Below are 25,806 nucleotides of genomic sequence, written 5' to 3' on the forward strand. Positions count from 1 at the left end.
CCTTCCTCTCCCGGCCCCCCTGCCTCCACCCGGGCTGACGGACCCCGATAACATCCATTTTCCCTCAAACGATTTCTTCCTCCGCCCCTTCCAGCCTTGTGTGCGTGTCTGTATCGGCGTGTAGGAGAGCGGGGCTCAGAAAATTTTTCCTTGGGTTGCTTGCTTACGCGAAATGTGAGGTTTCCCCCCCTCTGATCTCCTGAAGCCAGTGCTGCAGTGTTTTAGATGAGAGGATGGGGTGCGTAGAAATGCGCCGGTGAGGTATGCGACAAAAAAAAAAAAAAAAAAAAAAAAAGGTTTAGGTGTTTTTTTTGCGTGTGTTAGGATGCGTTTGTACGGGCATCTGACTGGGAAGCTAATTCGTTTGGAGTTGCATTTTTGTTTATTTGCTTTTGATTGCATATAGGTGACGTGGAATGCTGAATATAAGTCGATTTGTCCATCGTGTTGTTACTGCTATTGTTACATTGCTTGTTGATTGACTGTATCTTGAAACTTTAATGAGGAAGGATACAGGGTTTCATCTGAAAAGCTCCCACTGAAGAGAAGGGCTCTTGTCAAAGTTAAAAGAGAGAGGTAGAAAACTTCCTATTATGTAAAGGGAATTGTTTAGCATTCAGTGTGCATGGACTCTGAATTCAGTTTGTCTGAGAAACAAGGGGATTGTTCTTAGCGTTTTGTAGATGTATATTTGTGTGTGTCTTCGAGAGAGAAGAGAACTTAGCTATCAAAGATGGTGTAGGGGTAACCAAATATTAATTAAGGTGTTTTTTTTTTCTTCTTGGAGGTTGAGAAGCATTAAAATATTGATAATTCATGACCACATATGAAAACGTATATGTGTTTAAGTAAACAATGTTATTTCTGAAACCAATTTATGTGTGAAAAATGAATCAGATCTAGCTCGATGAGTAAGCTATCTTTTTGTTTGCTTGAGTGATTAATAAAATATTAGAATATTGAAAGCTAAATATGTAGCTTTTTAATGGAAATAAACACATTCTGCCATCTAATTTATGGCTGGCTTATCTTTCTTCCTCAGACCTGCATTGGAATGAAACAGCAGGCAGTATAGAGGGACTACTGGCAGATGAAGAGAATATATTTCAACAGAACAAAAGCAGTAACAGTAAAAACAACAGCTACAGCAATGCAATCCAAAAAGAAATCACACTGCCTTCCAGACTAATCTACTACATCAACAGAGACTCTGAAACCCCTTACCATATCCTGGATACTAGGGCAAGGCACCAGCAGAAACATGACAAGGTAGGGTAAAAAGAGGCTCTTCTGCAGAATTTTCAGAATGGCAATATGCGATGTGGAATTGTGTTTGAATATTTCATTCTGTAGATCTTCAAGACTCAATGATGGTCCTTACCACCATTTTTAGGAATTAAAGGAGGATGTGTAATTAAACAAGAATGCAATTTCCCTTGTGTTAATTTAAAAATAATTATTTTGAATTTCAGGATGGTTCAGAAGCTGAACTGTAGATAAAAAGAATGGAAATTATGCAAAGTTGACTTGTTTGATTAGCATAGATTCCTATATCTTGACTTATGGTATACCATTATCAACAAAATGTTTCTTCCAAAATAGCTCTAGACTACAGAAATGTCTGCATAGAGTTTCTTTAGTTTCCTGAAGTTACAGCATAAGTTACTTGGCTTTTAGTGTATCATGCACACCCTAATAAATGCAGTATTGGTTTCCTGCCAGTGTATGACCAGTGAACACCACTGTGAATTGTTAACAGTTTGTGTTAAATAATATCTGCATTTTTCATCTTTAACGATGAGATCCCTTATTTAATTTTGTATAGCTGCAGATAGTAATTTTTTTGTCTGTGAAATTGCATGGGATTGAACAAACTTTGGTCTTGTAAAATAGCTTGGTAGAGAAGTAAATCTAAACTATATTGCTTAGGAGGTACCCATTAAAATTATTCCATCCTATCTTTTTATTTAAAAAAATTAATTTCTTCACAGGTTAAAAAGGTAAAGATGGCTTGTATAGAAAGAGATTGCAATGGAGGAGAGACAGCAAAGCAGATCAGTGTGTTTGATATTATTGAGGGACTTAGCTATAATGCAGTTCCTATTTATTGAATTGTATTTCTTTTGAAATTTTAGAAAGTGAATTTATTATGCATCGTATCTGCTTTTGTTGATGTTGATTATGTGCTGTTTCAGATGTGGAATTAAAACAGAGGTGCTGTATAATCTTTGAAAAAAAAAAAAAGATAGTTGTATAGTTTTGATATTTTAATGGGGAGAAAGGTTGCTTCCTAGCTTATTGAACTTAAATACCGGTATGTGCCTTGGATGCATCTAAATACACCAATGTGTTATGGGTGGCTCAGAAAAACTGTTTGATTGTTGGAAACTGGAGCTACTTAAGAGGATACTACATTCAGAACTATTACCCTGTTAAAATTAGACCAGTTTTTGAATAATCTTAAATGCTAGGGACTTTCTCTTCCCCTCCTTGGAGAAGGATGTGGGAAGAAAAGGGATTTGCAAGTGCTTGCAGACCTGCATTTGGTAATAGTGCTTCCTCTATGTTTCTACGTGAGTTTTTTCTTGGGAATCCACAGAGGAGAATGTCCGCCAATCTCTTTACTTACCCAACATTCCCACAGGAACATTGCTGTTGTTGCCTATCCTTCCTATGCCCTACCTTTTCTCTACCTGTTGGGGTAAAGCTCTGCAGAAATCAGTGCTGACAAAATTGGTATTGATTTCCTTGGGTATGCTTGCTGCTGAGTATTGTGTAAAGTGGATCTCCTTTCTGCTTGCTGTCCCTTTTAAGCGTAGGGAATGCTAACGCTGCAGTTTTTCCCACAGAAGGGTTCTTTAAGCTTGGGGCTTCATGGAGTGACATTATGTTGACTTCATTCTTCTGGCATCAAAATTCTATTGCTCTGATCCATTTAATTGAAGGAAAGGGTTGATTATGTTCCTTGTCTAGATTGATTTTTGCATGTCTTGCTTCCAGAGCACCATAGAGGGCTTCACCCTTGTCCCCCCCAACTTGCATCTTGTATCTTTCCTTGTATGAATTAATTTCTTTGCTCTTCCATCTATTTCACTAATAATATAGTAATAAATATTTTTGTTATTTCATTCTGTTTATCATTCACTATAATCATCTCTGTAGAGCAATAATTGCAGGGGGGAAGTTTGCCTAGGATGTAAAAGGAAAATGAATCATGAAGAACCCAGAATGTGGTCGGATTGTGAAAGATACATGAAGGTTTTGATTATTTTTTTGGGGGGTGAGGTGGGCAGTAGGGAATTTTTTAGTACTTGCTTTTATCCTTTCCCAGAATTAAAATAAATGCTATATTGTAATAAATCCTACTTGCGATATTTTGCTGTGTTCCACATTGGTAATAGAAAGAAATAACCAAAATACCTTCAGAGTTAGATAAATAAATCTATATTTAGGATTGATTTTTAGAACGTGAAAAAAGTGAAGTCAAATATCGTGACTTATACAGTCCACAGAACAGTGGACAATTGAGGAAGAAAAATACCATCTTTTTTCTTTTTTTACTGTTCTTGGAACCATACATCCTTTAATGGGTATTTTCTTGTCAGCCTTAATATACCATTTATAGAGGTATGATGTGGATATACTCCCTGACTCTGGATGCTATTCAGTAGACCCCTTTCTATGGAACTTCATTATGGTGGCCAGAAAAATATAAGCCATATGGATAGTTTGTGGGAATTAGGCCTGAATACCTCAGAAATGCTGAGTCACTCTAAGGAGAGGGGGAGAGTAGAGGATACTGTGTGCAAGTGGGAAGAAAGAGGTAAAGCTGGAGAAATAGAATTATGAAAAATAATTTAAAATATTTTATTTTTTAAATCCCTTTCTAAAAATAAGGGTTTGCAACCTTCTTCATGAAATGTATGTAGAGATGAGGGGCTGGAGGAAAAAACAGTATACCAGAGAAATAAAAATGTAAATAGTAAATTGCTTTCTTAGCACTGATTATCTCCTTTTGAATTTGGTGAAACGGCATCATAATGAGAGAGCACATGTAATCTAAATTGTTGGTAGAAGCTCTCTCATTCCTTCTTATTCTTCTAAGAAGCCTTTTCTCATTGTTGAAAGAAAAGGGATGTTCACCATAGTCTAAGTGGTCTATCTCCAAGGTGGACAGAGTTCTAGTGTATACTCTATTTTTTCTTTGTGATTTAAAAAAAAAGCATATTTTAAATATTTGGAGCTTGAAGACTCTAAAATCTATACATCTGTTTCCTTGTAGTCAAAGTAAGGATAGCTGATTTTGGGTTCTTCTGAAATTATTTTTAGTGTGAAATGCTCAAAAATGAGCATCTGTTTATAAAAACACACTGAAGAAGCTCACGAGAATCCTTGAACTTACTGAAGAGGTCTGAGTCATCTGTTTTCTTTGGCTCTGTCTCTCTAAACTTCTGCAGGTGGAGGTAGCATTTTGAATGAACGGATAATCTTTTTATTAAACCAAATGAGTGCTTTGATTCATTTTTGCAGACTGCATATGCAAGATTGTTAGGACTTAGCGGGAAGTCTGTACAGGACACTGCTTGTCTCAAAAAGCTAGGAGCAACTCCTTATGGTGGCCAGCAGAGGGAAAAATCTCACAACACAAGATGTGATCTTAAGATAATAGGATTGCCAGAGAAACACAGCTCAGGGCAGCCTTACCAAATTTTGAATGGAAAATAGCTTGAATTAGGTGCATGTGAAAGAAGACTGTATCTACTGGGAATTTTCTCCATGTTTTAGATCATTGAATCATAAGTTCTCAGAAGCTGTAAAAGAGCAATGTCTTCATGCATAAGTCTAAGATGTAATTTTGGGGAGGAGGTAGGTGTTAAAAAAACTGTTTTTCAGACCCTAACAACTGGGGAAAAAAAAAAAGTGATAGTAGTTTTGACTGTGAAGACAGTTCCACCCCCAAAAAACAATTGTATTCATTTTTTTTGCTATTTTTCTTGGGGTGAAAGCTCCAGGTGCTTCTGTTCAGCTCAGCTGTTTGTCATTTAAATAGAGTAAATATTCCTGCCAGGCTGAATGTTACATTTTCTGCTAAGTTGCCCTGCTTTAAAATTTGAGATACAGTGCTGTCTCAGTCCTTTATGCAATTTTGGTATGTAGTATACAAAAGTTGAGAGGGAAAGTATCCTTAATATGACAGGAAAACAACTGTATCACAGTCGTTAAAAGGAGGTGGCATTGAAGAAAAAGCAGGCCTATTTTGTAAAAGATGAAAGATCATGATTACCAATCTCTCAAGAGACAGCATCATGTGAATTCTTACTAAAATTCAGATAAAAATCCTGTGCGTTAATAACTGTCTTCCCTTTCCTTGTCTATCTTAGGCTGGGTTTTTGCTTTTAATCCCCATGTAATAAAAAAGGATCAAAATAATGAATGAACTTCACATAGCTTATGTGTAGAAATTTAAGACTGTTGAAAAATCTTTGTAGTATTTCATCTGGCTTTGCATTTTTTTTCAGAGTTTTTTGTGGTGCTGCTTCAGTTTACACAACTTGCAAATTGATGATTTTGTGTACTTTGTCTTTTTTTTCTATTCTATATTGAATTTTTATTAATGCAGAGGACTTATCTGGACTCTATCTTCAGTAGTTACTAATAGGAGGGTTGAAATTGGTCATCCTATCTTCTTTGGTTTCTGGGCGTAGAAGGCCATTTTCCTTATGCCAATTTCACCTCAAGCAGAGCTACATCTTGGTTTCCTAGCTGACATATGAGTAGTGATATTTCTAAAACTTTCAAAATCCGTTTAAAAAAAAAAGGTATTTCTGGGTCCTCTCATTGGCTTCAAGTAATAACCTATAAAAGGTTTCAGTTTGTAAGTGTTAGGTAGTGCAACACTTGCACTTGTTAAACCTTGTTCTGAAATGAACGGTCCCCTCTCCGCCAGAGGGTGGTGGTCAGCGACTCAAATGTCCAGACAGAGATCAGTGGCAAGTGGTGTTTCTCAGGCATTTGTACCGGGACCAGTACTCTTTAATGTCTTCATCAATGACACAGTGGGATAAAGTGCACCATCAAGTTTACAGATGGCAGCTGAGTGGTGTGGTTGACACACCTGAGCAATGAGATGCTACCAAGAGGGACCTGGACAGGCCCATGTGAACCTCATGAGGTTCAACAAGGCCAAGTGCAGGGTCCTGCACCTGAGTCAGATCAACCCTCTGTATCAATGCAGGCTGGGGGATGAAGGGATTGAGAGCAGCCCTGCAGACAAGGATGTGAAAGGTACTGGTGGATGAAAAGCTGGACATGAGCCAACAAATTGCGTGCACAGCCCAGAAGGCTGGCCATATCCTGGGCCGCATCAAAAGAAGCGTGGCCAGCAGGTCAAGGGAGGTGATTCTTTCTCTCTACTCCCCTGTGGTGAGACCCCACCTCGAGTACTGTGTCCAGCTCTGGAGTCCTTGGCACAGGACAGATATGGACCTGTTGGAGTGGATCTAGAGGAGAGCCACAAAAATGATCAGAGGGCTGGAACACCTCTCCTATGTGGACAGGCTGGGAGAGTTGGGGCTATTTAGCCTGGAGAAGAGAAGGCTATGGGGAGACTTTATTGTGTCCTTTCAGTATTTAAAGGGGGCTTACAAGAAATGTGGGGACAGACTTTTTTTGTAGGGCCTGTTGTGATAGGACAAGGGGTAATAGTTTTAAGCTAAAAGACTATAGCTTTAGACTAGACAAAAGGAAAAGTTTTATACAATGAAGGTGGTGAAACACTGGAACAAGTTGCCCATGGACAGGCTGGGAGAGTTGGGGCTATTTAGCCTGGAGAAGAGAAGGCTATGGGGAGACTTTATTGTGTCCTTTCAGTATTTAAAGGGGGCTTACAAGAAATGTGGGGACAGACTTTTTTTGTAGGGCCTGTTGTGATAGGACAAGGGGTAATAGTTTTAAGCTAAAAGACTATAGCTTTAGACTAGACAAAAGGAAAAGTTTTATACAATGAAGGTGGTGAAACACTGGAACAAGTTGCCCAGAGATGTGTTAGATGCTGCATCCCTGGAAACATTCAAGATCAGGTCGGACAGGCCTCTGAGCAACTTGATCTAGTTGAAGGGGGATTGAACTAGATGACCTTTAAAGGTCCCTTCTAACCCAGATTATTCTATGATGTCCAACAAATAGCAGAAGGTTATCTCAGTGTATGTGCCATATAGGAGATGTTTTTCAAATGCTAAAGAAGGACAGCTTCTGTATGAAGTCTGAGGATAGGCGAAAAAGCTAGAAGAAGAGCAAGTAACTAATATATAGTAAGTCACACTGATTTGTGCAAGACTTATACTGTTATCAGAATGAAGGTATAGATCAAAAAATGTTTTAATGGTGTAAAATCATGTAAATGGGACTTCGGTTTCTAATTCCAAAATGGGAGTGACAAAACCACTTGCTCAGCTACTGAAATGGGGGATGCAGCATTTGGCCATTGTTTTAGTCAGCAGAACTATATGCAAAAATAGATTTCTAAAAGCTTGTTGTTTAGAGATCGTATCTGTATGAATATAGCAAAAGACCCATAGGAACTGCTAGTCAGTTAAATAATGCTGTTACTTTTGTTTAAAGACTTGTGGCAGAACTTAGGTTTTTTCAAGGGATTACACATTATTGCATTCGGTATAATTCTACTGTGAAGAAAGTAAAACCAATGTGTTACTTCTGGTGATGATGTTTGTAAAATTCCTGCAAGTCTTGAAAAGTGAATTGTGGAAAAATGATGCCCAAGCACAATAATGAAAACAATGAAAGTGTTCAAGTTGTGACATGAATCAGTAGAACTGAGATTTGTTAGAGCTTTCCAGTCCATTTTTGCCTGGAAAATTATAGTCAGCTAATGACTAATTTGAAAGAAACTGGAATTCTTTATGTGTATGGATTTTTAGCTTGGAAATAAACCTGAAAGCTACTGCTTTGCACAAGCAGATACTGCAGTTTCCCTGACTACGAAGAATCTCTTATTACAGTTGACTACACTAGTAATTTGAGCTTCCAGAACAGTGAAAAAAGACTTTTTTTTTTCTTTTTAAAATTTGGGTTTGTGGACAGGAAAAATTTTAAAAACTCAGACTCTCCCTTCAGCCTGCTCCTCAGTAACTCTTTGCTGCAGATAAAACTTTATGTAATTTTGCAGCTTTGCCACTGGAGTAGTTTATAGCTGTCAAAGCTGGAATATCTGCAGAGGTTTTTTAAATATAAACAAACACGTTCAAAGGAACTTAGTCTCCTGTTTATGTAAGTAAAGAATACTTGTGCAGAAGTGAACATATACACATATGCAAGTGGTAGAAAAAGGTGATGTTTAATATTTTTCTTGTGAAAAGACATTGGAAGATACCTAGCCCATATATATTCTTCAAAAATACATGCTAAGCTACATTATACTCTTGTTTCAATTTATATTTCTGTGCCAATCAGAAGAACACTGTATTTTGTATTATGCTGCAGGCATTGTATTACAAATTAGCTGATAAGAGAATACTGTGAAATGGTACACTGTTTGACAGAATTCCACAGATACTTTTCTGAAATACTTTCCATCATGGTTGTAACCGCTAAAACACATGGTGACCACTCACTGGTAGCTTTCTGTGCTAGCTTGTTACAGGAAAAATGTCAGTTTTGGGAGTAAATACTTTAGTTTCATTACCTTCACCTGATTCCTGGTTTATGGCTTTCATGGGTGGTTATCTGTTATTTAACCAGCTTACCAAAATCTCTGTTTTGCTGCAGCAGTGGTGTGTCACAGTCACCTGAAGGGACTTAATATTCAGTGTTTTTTTTGTAACCAATGGTTTGAGCTGGGTCTGGTGGAGAACATGCCCTACTGCAGGGTAGCAAATTAGTGTCAGCTGCTTTGCAGCACAGGCTACATCTATGAAATGAGGCGCAGTAAAAGATAACAAGTGGTGGTTTAATATACAGAATTAATTGTTTCCAGAAATAGCAATGATATTATATCTAATGTTACAAGATTTTCCATGATACTGTAGAGTGAGAATACAAGTTAATTTAAATGGTTTTAAGTTGCAGAAAGATAAAGAATACATGGTCGATGGCTTAGAAACTTAAGGGATGATATACACTTATCATTGAATGGGCTTCATTGGACAAGAGAAGAGCTATAGCAGATCAGACCAGATGTCCATCTGCCTGTCCCTGGGAGCAATGAGTAGCAGATGCCTAAGGATGGATATAGAAGCGTAGCAATCATGGGGTAGTACTTCATAGATTGGTCTCCCAGACTCCAGCAATTCTGTCTCGGGATCTTCTGGGAACCAGAACTTGTCTTTTGGATTTAGTAGGCCTTGATGGAAGCTCCTGACCTTGAGGTTATTTTTATACATGGCTTGTTTTATACATGTACGTTTTTAGTATCTGTGATGTCTTGTGCTGAAGTTCCAGGATTTTGGCATGTTTCAGTACACAATGATTGCTTTTGAAGTGTGTTTTATTATTCAAGGTGGTATGTCACTGAGGCATTTTCTTAATCAGCTAAGTAGCTTGAAACTTCTTGAAAGAAAGATATTCAAGAGTTTGGTTTATTTGGTTGGTTTGGAATTGGCATTCAGGATATGGATTCTTTGCAGATTCTCTAAGATTCTATCTTGATGCAGATTCTCTCCATCAAGTTGCCTGTTTGTCTTTATACTTGAACTGTTTCACTCTGGTGATCCAGAGTAGCTGTAAACTCAATTTGCCAGGCCACTGTTATCTCACTGAATTAGACAACTAGTGAGACAACCATTAACATTCCTTTACCAAAAAATATAACAGAGAGAAAGCTTGATACTGCTTTGCTTCCATATTGTTTTAGAGAGCACCTAGGAATATTATTTTTAAAATTCTTGTTTAGAGTTATTGTATTTTTTAATAAACAAAATCCAGGCTTTAGGTAAGAAATTGTTCAATGATATTAAAGATCTTTAAAATATCTTGTAAACTACACAGTTTTTTAAAAAAAAATCTTGACAAAAAAGCTCTGTGACCCTTTTGAAGGGAAATGATAATTCTGGGAGCAAAGAATAATAAACTCACACAGGAAACACCACAGCTGATTTTAGTCACTATAGCAACTCTTAGAAATACTTTTTTTAAAATTACATTGAAGGGTTTTATGAAAAATGATGGATACCTTTGCTGAGAAGTAAGATGAAAATCAGTGCTTCTCTATGTGGTGCAAGAATGGAAGAGGAGCGTAAAGAATTTATCCTTCATAGAAAAATTTCCAACGGAGAACAAAATTGTAAGCCTTGTGGGCCATAAAAGCTAACCTTTGTATTATTTAAGTTATGCTATAAACTAGCTAGAACTCTATATTGTTTTTGTGACATACCTGAAGATTGATTGTGCGTTCATAAATATATTGTGTGTTCATAAAATATAGTATTTTTTTGTCTTTTGATTAAAGGGCTTAGTCATAATCCAACTTTATGTAATTATTAATGCTGTATCAAATTAGTGTATAAGTAAGCATGATTTAATTAGAACATTATCAGGGAAGGGGTTCTATGAAATTCAGATCTAATCTCTTATACCATGCTGGAACAGTGTCTTCACAAAAAGACATTCTTGGATCATCTTTTATCTTCTTATTTTTCTAGAAAACAGATGAGGGAGTTTTAAGTGTCTTTGGCTTCAGTTACAATGGTATAGAAAAGAATAAAGAATACAATCTATATATCTGACAAAAATTGAATATCCTGGAAGTTAACTTTAACTCTCTATGCGAGACATAATGTTGTTGTGGTGGTGGTGTTGTATGTTGAGCAGCATCAGTCTTCTGTATACTGGTTTGGCTACGCTGCCAAATACAAAGCCTTTAATTGTGAAGGGATTACTTTGAAGGAGTCTTTCATAACATGTAATGCAAGCCTTGCCATGATTTTCGTATTTGAAGGCACATATTACAAATGCTTTAATTATTTCAGGCCTTTTAAAGTGAGTGAATGTAGTAACATAATTAAAAGAACAATATACTACATTACTTATACTTTTGTTACATAGCCGTGTGGCTATGGCAAATACAGACATTTATGTGCATCTTTTTTTTTGTGAGGAGTGAGTGTGTATTTGAAAGCATGCTGTTAAGGTACCATTTGCTTGTCTCTCTTCCTTTACCCTCTAAAAAGGCCAATTTTTTTGAATCAGAATTTGATACAAAGGTAAAGCTTTTCATATGCTTATGAGATTCATGGAAATAAGCATGTTTTCCATAACTTTGTTTTTCACAGGTGTTTGTCGTATATTTGCTGCATATAAAGCTTAGTGATTCTTTTGACAACTTTAAATGTTCTGCAAAACTGTATAGTACTCCTGTGCTGTGTGTTCATGTTTACAGGCTGTACATCTGGCCCAGGCAAGTTTCCAGATTGAGGCCTTTGGCTCCAAATTCATCCTTGACCTCACATTGAATAAGTAAGTGTACAATTTGAGGTTTCTTTCTTTCCTGCTCTTATTTTCTCTAACTTAAGGTACAAGGTCAGAACACATGAAATCCTAAGATCTGCAGAAAAATATGCCGTTATCCAAGTTTATTAATGCAAAATAACTCTTAGCCCTTTTTAAGTGAGGTAATTGTTACCCTTGCTGATGCCCATAACATGCATACTGTTAAAATTTATCATTCATGATAAATGATGATAAACAGATTCCAGTACCAGTAGTGCTTGAAACGTGTGGATTTTCTTGTACTTTTTTTTATTTATTGGTGAACTGTCATGTAGATGTTATTTTAGTAGCTCAAGCCAGTGTGTAGGAATATTGTAAGTATTTGTATGAACAGCTCATCTTTAATGATCTGGAAAACATGCTATTGTCACTATAATCATGAAGTTCCTAATGAGGTGGGAATTGTAATGGTTTAGCTGTACTGAAAGGCGCAGCTGGAGACTGTTTACCAGTAAGATAAACCATTTTACATAATCATCAATTCAAGATGATCTAGCTTGCAATGCGGGTCAATGGCGGTTTAGTTGTTTGTATTCTATCTGTTTATATACCCAGCTGAAGGTATGTAACTATGTGTTTTTCTAAAAGTTGTAACAGGTTTATTTTGCCACTGAAAATTTACATTGAGAAAACCTAAGACTAAGGTAGAAGTATAAAATCAGTACTAAATACTGGACAGGTAAAACTATCTACAGTATTGCTTAAAAGTGTGTTTGCCCCTTCTGCTACGCTTGAGCCTTTCAGCACACTTAAAGGAAAAACAAATTTACAGAAACGATTGCATACTGGTTTAAAAAAAGAAAACCACAACCCAACAATGTTTTCCTCTGGTCTTGAGGTCCATATGAGGTCTTATTTTGGTCTTAACTGCTATATAATGAAAGTTTTGTTGGGGAGAAAAAGGCAAACTTATTAAATCTAATAGATTTTCACAGCAGCAAGCTATGACATTATAAAACTTGCTGAACTTCTATATTCGTGTATTTTGCTGCTTGGCTACCAGTTATCAGGTATTTTGCTATAAAGATGAGCTGGAAACATTTTCCTTTATCCATGCATTATGGTTGCTCTTGTAGTTCCATCTTTTAAAATGTGACACAAAGTCTTGAATGTGTGGCAAAATATGAGTTAGTACAAAGGCAGGGTATAACACACAATGGAAGGAGAAAGAAGGCTTGAAGATAACTGGGTGTTCTATAGCCTCTGGAAGAGCTATAGTGTAGTGCAAGAATATGATCATAGAGTCATAGGATGGTCCAGGCCGGAAGGGACCTCCAAAGGTCTGACCTCCTTGCAGTCAGCAGGGATACCCCAAGCTAGACCAGGTTGCCCAGGGCATGGTCGAGCCTCACCTTGAATATCTCTAGGGAAGGGACCTCAACTACTTCCCTCAGCAACCTGTTCCAGTGTTCCACCACCCTCATAGTAAAGAACTTTTTCCTAATATCCAATATGATGTTTTATGAGAGTCAGTAGGATCCATGCAGAATAATTCAAGTGGGATAATCATGACATATGAGTGAAGGGAACCTATATCTAGAGGGCTCTAAGCTACAGAGATTTTTCTCCTCTTGGTCTGCTTGCCACTGTTCTGTTTGCACATCCAGCCAGTAGCGAGACTGAGCACGCGTTCCCAAGATGGCACTATATGTAGAATATGGCTGGTCACACAGACCATCACAGAGGAAAAACATTGCCTTTACTGGCACCACAGATAAATGCAAACAGCACTCAGGTAAACAAGAATACAAAGAGCCTGATAAAGTTGTTCTCCAGCTAATGGGACTTGGAAGTTTGCTAGTGAAACACGTGCACCAGCCCTCTCTTAATTCGCAAGCATGCCCACATTCTCAGACTCAAATGTTAACACAGGCTTTAAGTTCATCAAACATTCATGTCTAGGCATGAGGTCTCTTAACTTGGCTTAAACCTTCCCAGAGAACAGGTCTCCTCATAGTTGTTGACTATTGCTTGCACATCACACTTATGCAGAATAGAGAGCAAAGTGACATAGACAATATTACAAGTAGGACTCTGTAAAAACATAGGACAAACTGCAGTGATCAGGTGGAGGCCTGGGCCAAACAAACCTACTGACGTGCAGCTTACACTAATGAATCCGTTTTATGCTACTTCCTCTCCATTTTCCCCAATTTGTTCCATCGTGATTCACCTTCCCTACCTTTGGCACTTCCCCTGAACATTCTACAAAAATATTTGCACATTTTGACAAGCCCCTACAGACATCCTGTAATAAGTTTGTTGTTTCCCAGGAGACCCATGATGGCATTGTTTACTGCTTCTTGTCCGTTCTAAAGTTCCGGTTGAACCTCTTTGAATCTGTGCCTGAATGGCTCCTTCCATGGCCTGTCAGTTAGTGACCTAACGGATAACAAAGACCAGAACTCTTATCTCCTGCTCATTAGGATTTGTGTGTCTGGGTGTTGGTTGCTTTTTCTGTCCTAGTCTCTTCTGCTGAATGGCTGTTAACCAAGTACTATCACAAACCTGATGGCCTTAACATTCCCCATATCCTTGCAATGTTACTCATTGACCAGCCCTACTGTTTATCTTTGCTTATTTATAACAAGAAATGGTCCATAAAGAAAGTAAATATACATATTTTTTCCAACTATGGTTACTTTATCAGCAATCAAGAAATGTGGTGTCTTTCACTTCAGAAAGAGAGGTTGAGATCACGTGCTGTGCACCTTATGAAAAGAAGGTCTCTTTTTGGGGTATCAAGAATTTTCTGACTGATAAGGTGTCGGGTGTTCAGGTGCCTTACTGGTATCCCTACCATTTACCTCTTTATACATTAGATCTTCTCCTAGCTTCTTAAGTGGTTTTTGACTCATAAATATTTGAGTCTCTACCTGGTTCTGCTCCAGAAAATGACTTAAAAAACCTGTCCTACTTTTTGACCTGACGTAACACTCTAAAACTGTAAGTCGTGGAACTTGTATCATCATAAATTGTAAATACCCATAGACAATGATTGGAAAAAGACCCATTTTCATCTCTCGGTTACATTTATGTGTCCAGCAAAATGATGCCTTTTGCTACTATGTTGGATTACAATGAATTTTAGTTGGCATATTGGTATTACTAATGTCTGATCAGAAGGAAAGGCAGAGAAACAACAGGGCCATAGGCTTGAGCTGTTGTGTCTGGATTATTTTGGCCAATAGCACATATGTGGAATACGTATTCAAAATCTGGAATACCCTTGAATATGTTGAAAATATATTTGTATCAGTTACTGTAAGGTGAGTTAATGTCACCTACTCTGTGTGTTTATTCTGTGTATTGTGGTTTTGTCCCTGTCTTTTTCAGGAAAGTTCTTTGCATATATGAAGCTAAAATCAGAGGATGGTTGTTGCCTACAAACAGGTTCAAGTTTTAAGTTTTCTTTACCTTCATTGGAATGTTTGGTTGCCTACCTTCTGTGTTCCAGTTGCCCTTTTTTTCACAGCATGTTATAACCAGGAAGTGAAGAAAACTAGATATTCACTTACACTAATAACTGTCAAGGAAAACAGGTGGCAATTTGAAGGTTTCTGGAGCATGTTAATATAAATTTTTACTTTGTTTTCTATCTTGCTATAGTGCAACGGCACAAACAGCTTGAAAGAAATATAAGGCCATCAAACCTCTTGAATTCAGTGTGCAGAGACAATTCAAATGTGAGATTTTTATGGAGTTTGAATGGGTAATCAACTTTTCAGTTGCACAAGGCCTACAGGTGTTAAAACAGATGAAATATAATTTGTTATCCTAAAGGTCATTGTTGGCAGCTTTTTCTGACAAGGTGACTCAGGAAAAAAGATTACTTTTGAACTCTTTAACAAACCAGCCTGTATTTTTCATCTTTTCTTTCTTTTCCAGGCAAATGGATTTTCTTTTTGCTGAAGAGATCATATGAAAAAAAATGTCATCTTTGGCATGAACTGAAAAAAAACCAAACAACCACCACATTTGACTGTAACATAATTTAAATATTTGAGACATTAAAATACAATGACTTGCGAGCAGTGAGTCTCTTCTGTGAAGTTTGGCATTACAGCCAATTTTATCCATCAATTTAAAGTTTATAACTGTTGTATAGTCTCTGTGGTGTATGTTTCTGTAGGGCTGAATTTAATTTGAGACTAATCCCAGAGGAGATTACACTGTTAGCATAATTTAAAAAACAGTAGGGTAGTAGCTGAATTATTTGAGAATCTATTTGATTCTTGTTATGTCTCAAAATTCTTTTCTAATGGAAATGGGAGAACTAGTCACAGTTTTCCAGAAGGAAACTTCAAATATTTATAACATTTTCTTAAGTAAAAGCTTAAACACTTAAGGTACTAAATGGATCCTGCAAGATACACAGTCTGTGTAAATTAAATGTGATAATATTACTGTGGCAAGTGTAAGCCTAGCCTGCTTTTTAAAACTTATTACATGTGAGATGCAAAGAACCCAGTATTAGGATTTTACTACAATGCGTGTGTTCTCCTGTTAGTAAGTGCAGTCTTGAGTGTCTCAGCTGTAGATAACCACTTTACTGCCTCATTTGTTACTCCCAGAACTTGAGGCAACTTATTAAAAGTTATTGTTTGCCTCAGTGGGCATTTCACATGCAAAAAGACTTAAGAGACGGATACTAAAACCTTTCCATATTTTTCAACGCATATTAATGTGTGAAAAAAGCTTTCTTTTTGTTGTCTTAAAAATTTTAAAAGCCTGAGAGTTGAAGAAGCTTCCTTCTCATTTACTGTGTTCAGCTGTAAATTAGAAGCATTAATTATAAGCAATATTTTGGTTATTTTATCTTTTATTTTTTTCTTTCTGTAATTTTAAGTTTAGTACAATTCTCTTCAAGTATTTTTTCCGTCCTACTACTAAGATTATGATAAAAATGTGTATTTAATCATATGTGTGCATGCACATTTGTATGTTCACTAATGTGTACAGTCTACTGTTTTACTCATTCGCTCTTCCAGGAGTACAGTAGGAGGCAGCACCCATTCTGTCATTGTCTGAGGGCGTGCACTCTTAATTCAATGTCTCAAATATTTCTTAGCAGTATTTCCAGCTCCTTGTCATCTACTTCTTTGATTCCTCCTAGAATTTTCGAGATCAGTCGTTTTAATATTTTTTTCTTCTTTTTTGATCTTATTTTTCTTCATCTCATCCCCTTATCTTTAGCAAATGTTTATAAAATAAAAAGTGTGTGTGTCTATTTTTATATGTGTTTTATAGAGGAGAACTTATAACTGTAGCCATAGACGTTAATGCTGCAGTCCCTGACTTTTAAGCACTCAAGTTCTGAATTCTGCTGTTGTAATTAAGTAATGTCCCTGTGCCTGCTGTGCAATGTGTGAGTAGAGTTGTGTTCCATGAAATGGCTATCAATAAAATCATTGACTCCAGAGCTTATTTCAACAAGACTGTTAGAAACTCAGCATAGGCTAATTTGTTTGAAATTCCACTTCTTTTTTTTCCTCTTTCTGTGCTGATGGAAGAGTTCTTGGGAATTATGTTCCTGCATGGGATCTGTGAGCCTCTGGAAAAAGGCATCTTAAATAATTAAAAAAAAACAACAAAACAAACTCCCAAAAAACTTCCAAACCCAAGACCCTGAGAGGACATGCTGTTGTGAATGTGTTGTGTGTGTGTGAATGTGACATTGGTGTTGTGAATGTTAGCCCTCTTGTCAGACCACTTCCTTGAGGAGTGAAAAGACTCTTTTATGCATTCCTGATCCTGGATTTAACTAAGTGTTGATCTCGCACCTTTCTGAACAGGGTTTTGAATGCCTGTCAACTGAGATGCGACTGCAGCCATTGGTTGGTAGATTGCTAGTGACAGCAAGCTTAGGCCAAAGCAAATTACACACCTGGGGCCGTATGACAATGCTATAAAATTCTGTGTGGCAGGATGAGGATCTTTATTGTCTCTTCTCATGTAACAACTACAGATATTGCACACAGGAGGAGGTTTGAAGGGAGGTTCTTCTCACAAAACAAAAATAAAAGCAAATCTTGTCATAGGACATGGTGTATATTGAACTATTTACATGAATTTAAGGATTGGAAGGACTTGCAGAAAAGAGGTCTACTGAGGGCTACTGAAAATAATTATATTGACTCTTGTTTATTAAATTCTGGTGTCACAGATTACTGGGTGCTGTGAAAACTCCCTGAAAATTTGCTACATGTGTATTTCCTGTCAGACAACATACTAAGCAGTTGTCTGCCTTGATGCATCCTTTCTCAGGTTGTGTTCTTACTCCTTGCTCACGTATAGCCACTGTAATGTGGCAGTGGTGAAGAACTGTTATCTTTCTAATCTAGTAGTTTTTTCAGCCCGTTTCTGAGATGGTCCACTCTTCTCAATAGTGAGATCTTTGTGCTGAAGTGAATTACTGGGATCTCAGATTCTGTTACAGTCAGGCTGAAGTATTTGTGTTTGGAGCTAGTACAAAGCCTGTGTATGCTTGACATAAGTTCATCAAACTAGCTCCTAAGGCTCCATAGCACTGAGTTTAACTTCATTCAATGACAGAGCTGAAGTTGCTCAATGTAGCTCAACGTGAAAGCATGGGTTAACGGAAGCAAAATAAACTTCTAGTTTTCTGGAGTACCAAAAATCTATCTCTGATTCTGCTATAGTTGTTAATCTAAACTGAAGGTGGTCAAGTCAGCTCTCTATGTATAAATAAGCTTATTTCACTAGTTTTAGTGTTAGAAGGAAAATAAAATAATTTAAAAAGCCCACACCCACATCTGATTGGATTTTTCCTTAGTAGTAAGAGTTGGTTTAAATTGGACTGTTAATTCATTAGATACAACATATCAGAACACGTGGAGCATTCAGTGAATTCTTTAAGAGGAGAAGAGACCCAGGTTTCTTTTGTATATAGAAAAGCTTGCTTTAAATGAAGGAGGCTCTGGCAGATATGATTACCATTGAATGAGACTATTCTGGCAAAGGCAGATGACATCCCTCAACCTTACACTACATGTTAATAAAATTCTTATTGATAATTCAAAGCTACCTGTTTTCCAAGATGGTGGTGGAAGAAAGGGATCAATTAAAATACAGTATTGAATGAATCGGAACAGTTGTTTAAATGAAATCTTTATTTTGTCAATTGTTCTTCTAGGAAAGTTCTGTCATAGCAAATTACATTGAGGTATTTTCCATGATACAGGATTCATGTCTTCTGTAATATTTTTTACCCATTCATTTCTTCATAGGCCTTTACACAGCACCTTTAAAAGATGCAGAATCTTCAGTGCTATGGTAAAGGAAAATATAGCAGAAACTGAGCAACAAAATGTTCTTAATATTTTGAAGAACTCTTCAAGCTCCTACTTTCAAAATGCTTGCTGAAGTACCCATTAAAATATAGCATGCTCCATTCTCAGATGGAGAGCTTCAGGACTTAACTAGGGAAAGGATTGTGAAGAATTTGTCTGAACTCCCTTGAAACTGACTCAGGATTTTTGCTCTGAGAGAGGCAGACTGGTCCAGAAAAGAATCTGGAATATTTTCTGCACCATTCTATATGACTCCAGAACATGCTTTCCTGTCAGTCTCTTCTGGAAATCTTTCTCTATTGGAGGAACTCTTAAAATATAACTAAAATATCATCTAGGTAACTTCAGTTTAATAAATTTGTTGTCAGGTCATCCTTTCCTCTACCTGAAAGACAAACCAAACAAAAACAAACAGCAAGAGCAAGACTATGCAAGAAGTGATTTTTAAATAAGTGTACTGCTTACTGTTGCAGAATCATTATGGTAATAATAGCAGAAGTGAGTGGGGACTTCCTTTGATTCCATTGTTATGAAAAAGTTGACCTATACACCTGTGTCATCAGTTGTTTCCAAGCAATTAAAAGAAACAGATGCTTGATCCACAATATCGCATTTTGATTTTTAAGCTCCTTCAAGAGAATATAAGAAAAAGTAGTGAAACCTTGCTGTGTTTTAAAGAATAGCAATGAATATTTGCAATATACTTATTCCTTGGAGACACTCTTGTCAGAGCAGCTTGAAAGACAACAGCCAAGTAAAGACTACTGTAAACACATACTAGAAACTTAATAATGAATTCCCATAAGAACACTCGATTCAACAAAGCTTGTGGATATAATTGAAACTGGTAATAGAAACAAGGCTATAGATGGCCTTTTCATTAGATGACAGTATTTCAATGATCTAAAAAAGCACTGTAGCAAGGTCTTAGTTTTTCACATCTTTCTGTGCTACTGAACTATATCTGTCAAATGGACAAAAACATCTGATGGGTGTTCTGTTAAGTAGTTCAAATAAACTAGGTTGCTCAGATACTGGTATTGGGCTTAAATAATTTCAGAATGCCTAAAAAATAATTATTATTGCTTAGTAGTCCAGTTTTCCACAGGCTGTGTCCTAGGTTCCTGGAAGCTAACTTGATTATTGTGTATGAGATATCTTTGAGTTATTTCATAGCCTTTACCTACACAAATCTGTTCATCAGGATAGTTAGATACCAGCTGAGGTAAGCCACTTTTCATGCTGCAGCTCTCCTGCTAATGAAAACAGCAGTAGTAAAATATGTGCTGGCGAAGTGGATGTGAGTCCTTCAGAAAGCATCTGCTGGTTGCTTTAACAGCTGGCCTGTGTCTTCAAAGGCAGCAAATGCCAGGAATGGCATATCCCTTTCCTGTTTATTTTGCATCTCTCAGTGTAACTCAGGTGGAAGAGCTGGTGTTGCAGGACAGCTTAATAAAAACAATTATCTAAGACCAACCAGGCAGGGTGGGAGGAACTACAGAAGAGAACACAGCAGACTGAAATTTTTTTTTTCCATGAGTTCATTCAGCATGTTGCAATTTGATGTGTTCATAGTAAGGCACCATACTGATGTGTCGCTAGCCTAAATATGCTTTAGTCTGATGTGATCATGACTTACACAATTGTTCTAATTAAATCTTGCACTGTTTCTGGCTGTCATAATATTGAAAAACAAATGTGCAATCAAAATGTAAATGGATCAACTGAAAGGTGAGAAAACACAGTCCAGTGTAGAGGAGGCACAACTGTATTTTCTAGAATTCAGAGTTGCCTTTCAGAGGTAAATTTAGGCGTTCTGCAAATGATAGTGAAGGAAGAAGAGTTATTTTGTGATGTGGAGACCCCTACTTTATGCATGAGTTCTGTATCTCATTCCTCAGACCTGATTCTACATGAGCTCTTAGTCAGTGTATTCCAGGCCTTTCTTTTTCATGCCACTTGCATAAAGGATCCCATCACACCTTCTGGTGAAATTACAGTGCTCTTTTGGGTTTCTGTCTTTCATGTTGGAAAAATTGCTTGAATGTTATTTTGTTTGTGTTCTTTATTTTTCCTTACATAATTTCTACTGTCTTTTGTCAGATTTGTCAGCATTAATAACAGGTAAAAGTTCTGGTAGGGAAAATTTGCAGTAGCAGTTTCACCCTCATTTTTACAGCTGTTGTTCTTGGAGCTTTAGCAATACATAGAACAAACTTCCTTACCCAAATTCTGTCTTTTTCTTTGTGGCAGTAGTGGAATTTTTTTGCTGAATTTTTCAGTTCTAGACTACTCTCTGCAATATCAGTTTTCAATACTAACCATTTATAAGCACAGTTACAGATGTGTTTGTACTGATTTTGCTATGAATACAGAGAAAAGGACTGAGATTAGCTTTATGATAGAAGCAACTGATTGTGTGTACTAGCAGAGCCATGTTGGAAAATGCCTGCAAACATCATGTCCCCCAGCTGTTCCCCCCTCTTCCCCTGAATAAGATCATGTTTTTCTCAGATTAGCAGTACGTATTGAGGGATTTCTGGATGATTGGAAATAAAGTGTTCTTAATGATGTTTGCTAGTGTAGACAGATACTTGAAATAAATGATACAAGGTACCTGGCAAAAATCAGGTACCTCATACCAAGGTAGAGGCATACATTTTAAGGAGAAGCTGACTGGTTTTTTTCAATGGTAAGTTCAAAATTATTGCTGGTCTGTGGGAAATGTTAAGAGAAATATGCCCTTGCACTATGTTAAGTAGTGTGAGACACACTTACGAATGTAATAATGACCAGAAACTAGTGTTAAATACCCTGTTACAGTGTAGCATGATAAGGGGTTTGTGAAAGATAATAGCCATATAATTTAGATTTTCTGCTCCAATTTATAGGTGGTAGATACTGTTTTACGTTTGGTTAAAGGGTAGTTGACAAATTGAAGGTGCATTTTGTTTATAGCATGGCATTTGGGAAGTGTATCATGAATAGCAGGCCTCAATTTTCTTTGGAGAGAATTAGTTCAATGTAGAGAATTTCATTGATGTGCCTTGTATCCAGCAGATCCCATAGGACAATAGCGTTTTGAAGTCACTGGTGAGAAAAGTGTAGAGTCTACCACATCTGTGATTTATACTTGTATCGCATAAATTGGAGTATTCCATCATAAGCATGTCATGTTAGGTATCCTATCATGTGGGACACTGTATTTAGTACCTGAATCAGGAATCCCTTTGCAGCTGGAAGTAATGAGAAGCTACAGAATGGGAAAGGTTGGCAGATGGAAACAACTGGGTTACAACAGAAGTTCAAGCAAAATCCAAGAAAAGAGCACTGAACCCTGCAAGGATTCTGCAAAGAATCATAGAATGGCTAGAACTGGAAGGGACCATAAAGATCATTGAGTTACAGCCCCCCTCTGTAACTACACCTCCCACTAGAATTGGTTGCTCAAAGCCCAATGCAGACTGATCTTGAACACTTCCAGGGATGGGGCATCGACAACTTCTCTGGGCAGCCTGTTCCAGTGTCTCACCACCCTCACAGTAAAGAATTTCTTCCTAATATCTAATCTAAATCTCCCCTCTTCCAATTTAAAAGCATTACCCCTCATCCTTTCTCTACATTCCCTGACAAAGAGTCCCTCCCCATCTCTCCTGTAGGCCCCCTCTAGGTACTGGAAGGCTGCTATAAGGTATCCCCAGAGCCTTCTCTTCTCCAGGCTGAACAACCCCAGCTCTCTCAGCCTGTCTTCATAGGAGAGGTGCTCCAGCCCTCTGATCATCTTTGTGGCCCTCCTCTGGACCTGGTCTAACAGGTCCATGTCGTTCCTGTGCTGAGGACTCCAGAACTGGATGGAGTACTCCAGGGGGGGTCTCACCAGAGCAGAGCAGGGGGGCAGAATCACCTCTCTCAACCTGCTGACCATGCTGCTTTTGATGCAGCCCAGGATGTTGTTTGCTTTTTGGGCTGCCAGTGCACATTGCTGGATCATGTTGAGCTTCTCAACGTGAAGGGTGGACTAAAGAAATTTTGAGCAGCTCTTGTGTCACATGAAGTGGGATAAATCTAAGAGACAAATGCTGTAATTAAACTACAGTTAGTGGTAAGTCAGTAGACACAGTGGGAGATCACCTACTGCAAGTCTTACAAGATGCCAAAAGCACTAGATTGCACTGAAAGCAGTTCTGAGATCAGTTGTGTAAGGTTACTAGAAGAGGACAAAGCTCACACTGTCACACCCTCATTTTTTTATTTGGAAAAGGGTAAATAAATGCAGATCCTGGAATTGGTTGGAGGAAACCAAACAGTCTCTGTGAATTCAAGCGGAAGTGTCTGTAAAAATCTGAATCTGGTAAAGGCCCTTTTAAGCTGAGCATAGTTCCAGATTTTAACCATTCTCAACAATTTTTTTAAACTTAAATCTAATGAAAATTTTCTGTTTTCCCACTTGTGTCAGCTACTTCTAGCCTTGTCTATACCATCCCATTGAGTACTGAGGGCAACAGCCCTTATGCTTCATAATAAGTATGAAAAATGCAAAGAAGAATAGGACATTATCAACACTCTAAAGTTTAATTGCTTTGTATATGTAATCCTCTTTAGAAGCTTCAAGTCTCACCATGTTGAAGAAGTGAATGTTTGTATTGTAGTACTATTTATAAAGCAATTGTATTCTCATGCAGAAAATTTATAGTTTACTATGATACAAATAGAGTAAGTTAAAATGATTTTATGCAACTGAATTTATTTTTAAATCTGCACTTTAGAAAAATCTATTAAATATTGCTGTCAAAATGAAGGTTAAGACAAATGATGAGACTTCAGTAATTATTCATGGCTATTAGTGTTGGTTTTGCAGGCACAGAGTGCCCATAATGCGGTCTCTCAGTTCCATGAAAAAGGTCTTTTAAGACGACCACTGGTAACAGACTTCTGCAGGATTTTCTCTGATAAGTGTAGTGCCTGATAAATGCAGCATGAAGGATTGATTTTATGAGCCAGTAGTCCCAAAGTTAAAGTGTTATCAGGATTGCTAATAGCTTGAGATACCCATTATCGTAAGTTGCTGTTAGTTGTGAATTCCCATCAGAGCTCTTTTGTCAGACTAGGTTTCCATAATGATGATGTTTTTTATTCATAGCAAGAATGTTTTTGTTTTGATATATGTACCACTATAAGATCCTTTAATGTGGTTTTTTTTATTATTATTATTTAGAAAGGTATAGGTTCTTAGAGCCTTGAAAAATACTGAGAATTCAGGATCACATTAAATAAAATGCTAAACTTGCTTATGTGATGGGACCGGTTAACATTTAACTTCTTTACTCTCCCTGCAACCCTGGTTATAACAGGGTGAGAGGTGAATGAGGCATTGAAGTTATCGCAGGATATGTACAGGCTAGCTGATCTTACTTTCAAAATAAGAAGAAACTTTAACTGTAAATTATACAGTATGGGAAATTTTTGTACTTCAGAGATTTGTTTTATCAGAGTTTTATCAGAGAGAAAAAAATAAGAGTGAGAAAATAATCTGAGAAGAAAAAGTGAAAGTAAGAAAAGGGATAGTATGAGGTTTTGTGTGTGTGTTTGGGGTTTTTTAAGAACATTACTGGTTTTGGAAAAAATTTGATATCTGCGGTTATGAAAGTGAGGTACAGGTGAAGTGTATGCTTGTCTTCAGAAAAATCATTTTATGTATTTGTTCAGCATTACATATAATCTGTTTAACTTTTAGATAAAATATAATAATTATTTAAAAACAGTAATAAACTAAACATACGTATTGTCCGTACCAGTTACTGGCAGAAAACAAAGTTCTAAAGCCATGGGATTATTTTTTTTCTTATTTATGAGACTGATAATCTAATTGTAAATCTGAAATACAGGTGATTCAATTCGAGAATAAAATTCCCCTTTCCATAACATACTCTGACTTTCATTGCACCAGCAAACCATTCACTGCACACAAGCTGCTTGATTTTTTTAACCTAATTTACAAGATAAGAGAAAATGGTTTGAAAATTCTAACAAAAAACCTCAAACCCAACTATAGGAGTAGAAAGAATATTCAGGCTTTTCTAATCTTGATTTTTCCTTTCTTTGACAGTGACTTGTTATCTTCCAATTATGTGGAGATTCACTATGAAGATGGAAAACCGAAGTTTTCTAAGGTATTGTGCTCTTAAAATGTGTCAGAATCATCTGTCTGAGGGAATAATACCAATAATTTGTTAAAAAAAGAAAGTAAGTTTTGCATGATTTAAAAAACACCAGAAGCCTCTTTTCCACACATGCAAGGTAACCATGATCTCATCTTGTAAGGATACCTCAGTAATACAAGAAGAACTGTACAAAACAGGGAAGCTGTGTGTCAGGGCGAGGGGTAGGCAGTGGTAGGTGGTAGTAGTGGAGATCATCCAGATACTGCCAGAACAATTACGTCTTGTAAAACATATGGGGTGGAAGGGTTGAAGTCACCATGACTATAGCCTTCATTAATTATTTACATGTCCTTAGCACAAAGTGCAAAGGCAAGGGATAATGGTAATATAAGACATTCAAACAAATAAAAAAAACTTGCAGTGACTTTTCTTTGCAAGAATTACACAGTTGTGAAACAGAAAATGAAGGATTTAACTGAAGCCTTAACCTGTGGAGTTATAACAAAGCCAGCATATTGCTTGACAACCAATGAATTAAATTTGTCAAACTAGCTCCCCAATTGAATTCAGTGCCTTAGGCTATTGATCCAAAGACAAAGAGATTAAAGTTACGCAAGATAGTTCAGCCCTTACTAAGGGAACCAAATCAGTCTTTTTGTTTGTTGTAGTAACAAAATGAGAACTGGTAGGTTCCTAGGAAGGCTAGAAACTATATTTTCAGAGAGTGACTTTTTCATATTTGGTATGAATGCTGGAATATTTGTTGTGCGCTTATTACATGTGAAATATACATCTGCTTAGAATGGAGGGAAGCAAACATTCAAGTTGCA

The 25,806-nt window shown here is 37.1% G+C and overlaps 1 protein-coding gene across 1 annotated transcript in view; it reads left to right on the forward strand.

The window, feature by feature from the left end:
- The window catches only part of ADAM23 (ADAM metallopeptidase domain 23), a 79,072-nt gene that overhangs the window by 320 nt on the left and 52,946 nt on the right, over positions 1 to 25,806 (forward strand). Inside the window, exons 2-4 of the mRNA XM_014954470.1 lie at positions 1,043 to 1,269; positions 11,393 to 11,469; positions 24,922 to 24,985. The gene's annotated coding sequence lies outside the window, so the exon portion shown is untranslated. The remainder of the gene's footprint in view (positions 1 to 1,042; positions 1,270 to 11,392; positions 11,470 to 24,921; positions 24,986 to 25,806) is intronic.

This window comes from Calidris pugnax, unplaced genomic scaffold (assembly GCF_001431845.1).
Source record: "Calidris pugnax isolate Ruff unplaced genomic scaffold, ASM143184v1 scaffold103, whole genome shotgun sequence".
Classification (NCBI taxonomy): domain Eukaryota; kingdom Metazoa; phylum Chordata; class Aves; order Charadriiformes; family Scolopacidae; genus Calidris; species Calidris pugnax.